Below are 8,074 nucleotides of genomic sequence, written 5' to 3'. Positions count from 1 at the left end.
TCCATTGTTTACTTTCTCTCTAAGGTAGTGGAACCTCATATCTATGTGCTTATTTATGTCGTGAGCAACAAGGTTCTTGGCCAAATTTATGGCAGATATGTTGTCAATCTTCATTGTCATAACTCTAGGAAATTTACCTTCAATCAAGTTCACCAACCATATATCTTGACGAGCACAAAGTGAAGCTGCAATGTACTCTATTTCACATGATGATAAAGTCACCACATGTTCCTTTATTAAACTCCAAGCAACTGGTGCACCACCTAACATAAACACATAGTCTGTTGTATACTATTTATCATCAACATCACCACACCAACTAGAATCAATGTATCTAACAAGCCTACAATCCATTCTTTCATCTTCAAATGGAAACAAAATTCTATAGTCCAACGGGCCTTTAAGATACCTTAGTATCCTCTTTGTGGCTGCATGGTGTGACAATTTTGGCTTTTGCATGATCCTACTCATCGTACCTACATTATATGCAAGATCGGGCCTTGTGTGACAAAGGTACATCAATGATCCAATAAGCCTCCTATGTTGAGTTGGATTAATGTCCACTTCATTTGAATCCTTGTCAATTTTAGTCTTGATTCAACTAGTGTTGGTGCTTAATTACAGTGTTATATCTCAAATCTCTTGAGTATCTCACTAGAATATCTTCTTTCATGCATCAATAATCCTCTACCATATTTATAAAATTCAATTACAAGGAAATATGAGATATTTCTAAGGTCAATCATCTTAAATTCCTTGATTATGTTCAATTTGAAGTCTTCTATTTCTTTCTTGCAGCTACCTGTTTAAGTAGATAGAAATGTCACTAAAGGGGGGGGGTTGAATAGTGACCCCTTTAAAATCCTGCTTTTAATTTCTGAAACAAGCTTTATCAAAATAAATTGTGAATATAATTAATCATTAAAGTGTTTTTAGTGTGTGAATTATGGATAAATAAATAAGCTTTAAAAAAAAAGAGTTTAAGAAAAAAACACATAAAGATTTATCCTGACTCATCAAGCTTGGCTACTCCAGTCCCCAGGTTTCGTGAGATTTTCCTATTAATGATCAATATCTTTTTTATCCTTTTCTTACACCAAGATGTATTTTAGTTAGCCTCATCGGGCTTACAATGTTGATTATGAAGCCTCAACAAGCTTACACTATCAACAAGTACTTCAAAGTAACTTGATGATATATAAAGATATAGTGAATTCGATTTAAGTATCGGATTCACAATTTCACAAATAAATGAATATTAAAAAGTTTTGATGGTTTCAACTACGTGTCAATGTCAGCATTCAAATATTGCACTAAGATCAGGTGTATGATGTAGAGTAGTGTAATGTGATTTGCCAGGATTAGTAAGGAATGTCTCGAGTTTGATGAATTATCCCCCATTGGTAGGGGTGATTATTGGACGTGGTAGGATGTAGAGAACTTTTTATGGTAACATTAGATTAGAGGGGCTCTTGTCTTCAACTCCTTCATAAAAAAATAATCAAAAAATTCTACAAAGATGGCTTTAGTTTGACAGAGAGATGAAATAGATAAAAGATTCTTGAAAATTTTGGGAACACGTATAAAACATTTGGTAATTGAAGTGAGTGAAAGGGAATTCTAATAAATGTTTTAGCAGTATGTGTGATGGGTAAGCTTGTGTCAATACCAACGAGTAACTCATATGTTCCATGATAAGGGCGGCTTAGGTGAAGGTTGTCCAAAATATTAATGATGTGGTGAGTGGCACCAAAATCCATGATCCAATCATGAACATCAACATGAGATGTTGTACATCCAAAATGAGCCATAAGACCATTAAGGAGCATCAAGTAACCATATAATTTATATCAAACCTTTAGTGTATGCCCAGTTTTGTCACAATATTGACAGATAACACTATGATATTGACCGATTGATATGTATCCTCTATGGCTAGTATATGAAACACTCTGATAGTTGCCATGTTTTAGTTGAGATTGTTTGCCTTTGGATGCAGCATTGGTAGTGGCAATAAATGAGAGTGTTTGGTTGTTACTCGTGATTTCATCTCTTTTGAGATGGGTTTCAAAATATGTGTGTAGCTCATGAATATTTTTCAAGCTGATTGGATTTTATCGAGTGCAGCTCTTGGTGGTAATCTCATGATATTCAGTTCTGAGACCATTGAGTGTGTGAATGAAGATATCAATGTTATCTAGTGGAGAGTTGATGATGGCCAACTCGTGTGCAATTTCTTTGACATTATTGTGATATTTAGAAACTAGGCTGACTCCTTTCGTGATTCTAGAGACTCTTTCTTTTAGGTGAATAATGTGTGCACGAGTCTTACTTGCATACATTTTCTAAAGGACTTCCCATACTTGCTGACATGTTTTCACATTGCCTAAGGAATTGATAATACTAGGATCAATTCAAATGATAATTGCATGCAAGATAAGTTGATCTTGCTTAATCCAAATAGGAAAATTTTGGATTTGTTTTGACAAAGCACTTTGTAGTGTCATTGATGAAGGCGGTGGGGTCATATCCAATGAACATTATGTTAATCTGATTATGCTAGGCAAGATAGTTGGTGCTTGTGAGTTTGAGCGAGTGGTGTGTGCTGAGAACAACCACTATGTTGGTGTCAACTACAAAGGTGTTGTTAGGAGCATCTTGTATGGTCACGATGATGAAAAAAGTATGAACACTAGATCATGATTATTGTAAAGCTAAAGGTTGATACTATATAAGAGTAACCAAATATTATGGTTTAAATTAATAATATTGATAGGTGTTTACCACATATGAAGACTACACAAATTCTACAAATAAGAAATGAATCGAATCAATTTCATAATAACTATAGTTGCTAATGATGGCCAATAATCATCTACAATTGGCCATTAATATGTTGCTATATCTAAATAATTACAAATATTCTATATATAATAATTATCCTATAATTTGCATAGTATAGTAGCTACATGCTACCCAATTTGCCATTGAAAATTTTTTACCCTCCTCCTTTCTAAAGACGGTATAGTACGTAGAAGAAATCTTCCTGTCACCCCTAAAGTTGAACCTGGCACCCCCACAAGGGGTTGTGATTATGTTTTTCCCTTGTTAAAAATTATCGGTTTTTTTTAAACTTTTCGTAAATACCAAATATTTCATGCAGATACCTGATATTTTGTAAAAAAAATTCATTTTGATGTAGAATTATTGGATTTTTTACAAATGTACTAAATATTTTGCAAAAGAATCCAAAAATATTAGATATTTTGCAAATTGCCGGTAAAAATTCAAGGTTTTCTGAAAAAGTTATGAAGAAATACCAGATGTTTAAAGTGGATATGTTGAATAAATTGAAAACAAACACTAAGAACGTGTTTGATGAGAAGAAACTTTCAAATGATCTTTCCTATCCTAATCTCTCAAATATTGAATAGCAGAAGAGTATATCGTTTCTTGGAATTATGTGGATCTTGTTCAATAAAATCAATATGGCATTACACTTCTAGGCAGTGGCTGTAAACACAGTGTGTTACCCTCTAGAACAAGCTTCTCTAAGACTTGGTCTGCGTAAGATTACATATGAATTATGATTCACTTAGAAGCTAAACATGTCTTGCATTCTTCTAGCTATACACTCTATCGTAAGCTCAAATGCTAGCAAACTTAATTCTAAGAGATTTAAATGCTAACATGTTAAGCTATTATGAATTCTCAAAAAGTATAGAATACACAAACGTGAAACCCTCGTTATTTGAGAATCAATTTTTGTTAACACTGTCAAAAGCTTAACCTAAAAACAAGTCAAAGCAAACTATTTTTTTCTATTACAGGTCCGAAGATCATACCATATGGAATCAAAAGACAGTAGTACTAGTGAAATGGATCAGGAAGTCAACGACTAAGGAAGCGTTTAATCAGGAGTTGTCTAAAGCATAAATAAGGATCCTCACCTACTATGAGACTACTTTTGAACTCAATATTTCTAAAAAGAGTATATCCTATAAAGGAGCTTCAAAAACAAGATTGGATTCAAGCCATTTTTTTTAAAGGGATGGGATTTTTGGAAAAGATATTTCTTCAACTCACTACTCTTCTGAAAAAGGAAATCGTAAGGTACACATCTTTGTTCAACTTCTGAACATGAAGCCTTAGAATAATGAAGCTCTCATATTTTAGAAATATTCATTATCAAAATATTTCTGTGGAAATGTCTCTTGAAAACTGAAGAATCCACTTCATACTGTAATTGTTGTAATTCTATGAGTGATATTCAATTGTCTAACAAATGAATTTTAATCGTCATTTAGTTAAAACTTCTTGGGTAAATTTTTTTTTGGGAATAATGATATTTAGCGTGTCTTATCCAATTCCGATTCCTAAGCCTATATCGCTTCATCATTACTTTTCTCATAAAAAGTCGTAGTAACTAATGCTCATTCTTCAGTCAATAATTATTTTATGAGTCTCAAGTTTGATCCATCTTGTTAATCGAACCATTCTCATTCCAGCCACGGTTCCTTATCTCTATTTATACCCCTTGTTTCATGTCATCTTTTTCATCCACCTATGCTCAAATTAGTTCATTCTCTCTCTATCTTCTTCAAAATTCATCATGACCATAAGAACATTCCAAGGTGATGAACAAATGTTGTTTGTTATCAATGAATAGAGGGTTAAATTTAGAGAACTGAGGTCCAGAGTTTACAATCTTTTAAGGCAAGTTAGAGCACAGGGATGGCATAATTATTTTTCCATTCTAGACAAACCTATCTTCCCAAATCTTGTAAGAGAATTCTGGTTGAATGCCTTCGTTCCTTTTGAAGGAAATGATATTCGCTCATTTGTGTTATGACATCCTATAAGAATCACTAAGACCGCAATAACTGAAGCTATTGAGTGTCAAAATGTTGGCGCTTCTGTGGATGATTACCTGTTTAATTATGACTTTGATGGAAATCACATCCACCATTTTCTGGAAATGATTAATCAAGCTCGGGGGTCCTCATCTCCTTTGATTCTTCGTCCTACCTTAAGAGTGTGGTTTCAAGTACTTCTGACAAATTTCGTCCCATGAAAACAGAAACGGAAGTTCTTAAGAATGAAGACAAACAGTTTCTGCTTTTTCTCTCCTACAAAAACCGCATCAATCTTGCTAAGACTATCTTTGACTATCTCAAGGAAACTATAATTGCTTCGAGAAACCAGATAACCTTTCTCATCCCATATGGAAGAGTGCTATATGACGTTTTCAGCATAGCAGGGATAATTAATAGGGTCACGAATGGAGGGTTTGTGGATGTTCTGGGTGTTGAATGATGTGAAATGTTTGAATATATCGAGTGATTTATTTTTTCTTTTCTTTCCTATTTTTTTCTTGCCTCATTGTAATCCTTTCCTTTTCTTAATGAAGTCTTGTTCTTTGTCTGGTTAATGATCATTTTTATGTCTTTGGAACAATCATGCTAAGAATCATAATTTGTTATTTTCACAAAACAAACCCAAGCAGTTAATACTAAGCCTATAATTTCTCAGTTCAAATTTATGCAGTATTATTTGTCAAATAGCATCTGTGTCGTTAATGGATAATCATCTTCTAAAATGAAAAAACATGCCTTACACTTAAGTTGACATTATATCTTGATGATAAGCTGTATCTTTATCTTCCAAATGGATATTTTCCTTGTCCTTAAAAGCCTTTCTGATAATGACAAAGGGGAATAAAAAGAAATAATTTTGATGATACCTAATCTCATGCTCAAACCCAAACATGTTAAACATGCTTTTGCTACTAACCCATGTTTGATGTTTGATTCAAGAACTTTGCAAAAGTTCACTGGTTTTCATAGACAGGTATTCTGGCTAAGCTATCAGAAAATCATCATTTGGTATAAGACCATCTGGCATCAGAAGATCCTAAGAAGATTAACGCCGGAAGACAAGATCAAGCTATTGGCGTCAGTAGACGAAATCAAGATCAAGGATGAATGGAAGTTTCTCTGATGAGCTAAAAACTTCTGTTATAAAAGATGTTATTGTTTAGAAGTTGTGAATTGTATAAAACTATTCTTATTTTGATATTCTAATTCTCTTGAAAGTTATTTATGCTCTGACATTGTGATGTGTTCAGAAGTTATAAGGTTTCTAAGAAAAGAGGTTGTGAACCTACACGCTGATATTCCGCAAGCTCACTCTGATTCAAATACATGTGTGCGTTGATATAACGTATGTTTCATAAGTTGTGAACTTTCTGAAAATATGTTTAATCAAGCTCAGATACCTTCACTATTTAGAAGACGTGAACTATTTAAAAGTAAGGTGATTATGTGTTAATAACACCTATTATTCAGAAGTTGTGAACTTTCTGAAAGTATGGTGTTTTGACTTTGTTGCTTCAGAAGTTGGAAAACTGTCTAGAAGCAAGTCAAGGGTAATCTCTAATTAAGCATTTTTTTCAGAAGTTGTGAACTATCTGAAAGAATGTTAAATGTATGCTACGATAAAGTTTTGTTGTTGTACAAAGCTGTTCAGAAGTCATGGACTATCCGAAAGATGTTGTAACCAAGGTTCTGAAGGACTGAACTCTGATACTTCTGAATTTGCAAACTTTTTGGAAGTGTAGTAAGCTTGCTCTAGTTCTAGTACTATTTCAAAGGTTGTGAACCTTCTGAAGACATGTTCTAAAATACATGGTCAGAAGACATGGTCTAAAGACGTGTTCTAAAGACGTGTTCTAAGACATGGTCATAAGACATATTCTAAGACGTGGTCTAAGATATGATTAGAATACATGTTCTACGACATGGTCCAAGACACGGTGAGAAGACACGGTCTGTTAGAAGTTGGTCCAGGTTCTGAACCTTTTAATGATATGATGTTTGGCACCTTCTGATGTGTAATCCAGCTTCTGGATAACCAACGTTAAGTTCTTATGTTTGATGCTTGTCATTGAAATAGTAACTAAACTAGGTTATGACACTCATAGTGTTTGGATGGTACGCCAAGTTCTGAGATGAAGCCTAGGCAGCTCTAGTCAGACTCCGATGAGATGTCAATGGGGAAGTATTCCTTTTCTATAGTTCATTATGTACTTCAAAATTTATTTTGTGAGTCTTGGGCTCAGGGGGAGACTCTGAACAAGCTTAAATGAATTTTAAAGTATTAACAGAATAAGGGGGAGCTGGTTAGCTTGTCTGAATTCGAGTTTTATGGTGATTATCTAATATAAATTGTTATATAAAAAATACGTAGTCTTCTCATCATAAAAGGGGGGGAGATTGTAAGAACAAGATTGGTTATGCATCTGGCCTTATGTTTTGATGATAACTTTACATGTTATCTCAAGGAACAATTATATACACTAACAATTTTCTTTCTAGTGTGTGGCTTTTGCCTTGCAGGTTCTGACTCTGGTAAGAAGGCATGTGACATCGTCAGGGTTCTAAAATAAACACTCTAGAAGAATACTAGTGTTGTGTTAATAGAAGTCAAGATTCTAAAATGCTACTTATGCAACGATTCCAAGAAACTTTAGTATAAGAGTTTCTGATCGTGACTTAGGTTTGAAGATTCAAGTTCTGATCATCTACAACATGCTTCAATCAACATACAATTAGAAGCCTTTGAAGACTTAGAATATTAAGGATGACTTACGTATGATGGTGAGTGACCTCTACAATTATAAGGTGGTGCAAGGACAATCTAACCTATACTTGTTATATACCATTCCCACCATGATTGTTGGGGAATTTACAGTTGTACTTTGCATTTCCTATTCTACCCTCCAATGGATCTATCATTCTCTATAAAAGAAGCCATTGGAAGAATTTGAGATCAATGAATCAGTTCTACAAAACTACACCAAAGCGCTACACAAAATCTTTTAGATAAATTCTTTATATAGTTTTGTATTTGTAGCAAGGAGCTTTTGTTTGTATCTTGCTTATCAACACTTTGTGTTGTTGTACTTAAACATTATGTAATATGCTTATTAGAAGCATCTTGTAATACACACTTATAATCGACTTGGTTGATTGTTTCCTTGGGGAACTAGGTGCTAGTCAGGAGCCTTGAGAAG

This window comes from Vicia villosa, unplaced genomic scaffold (genome assembly GCF_029867415.1).
Source record: "Vicia villosa cultivar HV-30 ecotype Madison, WI unplaced genomic scaffold, Vvil1.0 ctg.000487F_1_1, whole genome shotgun sequence".
Classification (NCBI taxonomy): Eukaryota; Viridiplantae; Streptophyta; class Magnoliopsida; order Fabales; family Fabaceae; genus Vicia; species Vicia villosa.
This window is presented reverse-complemented; position numbering follows the sequence as displayed.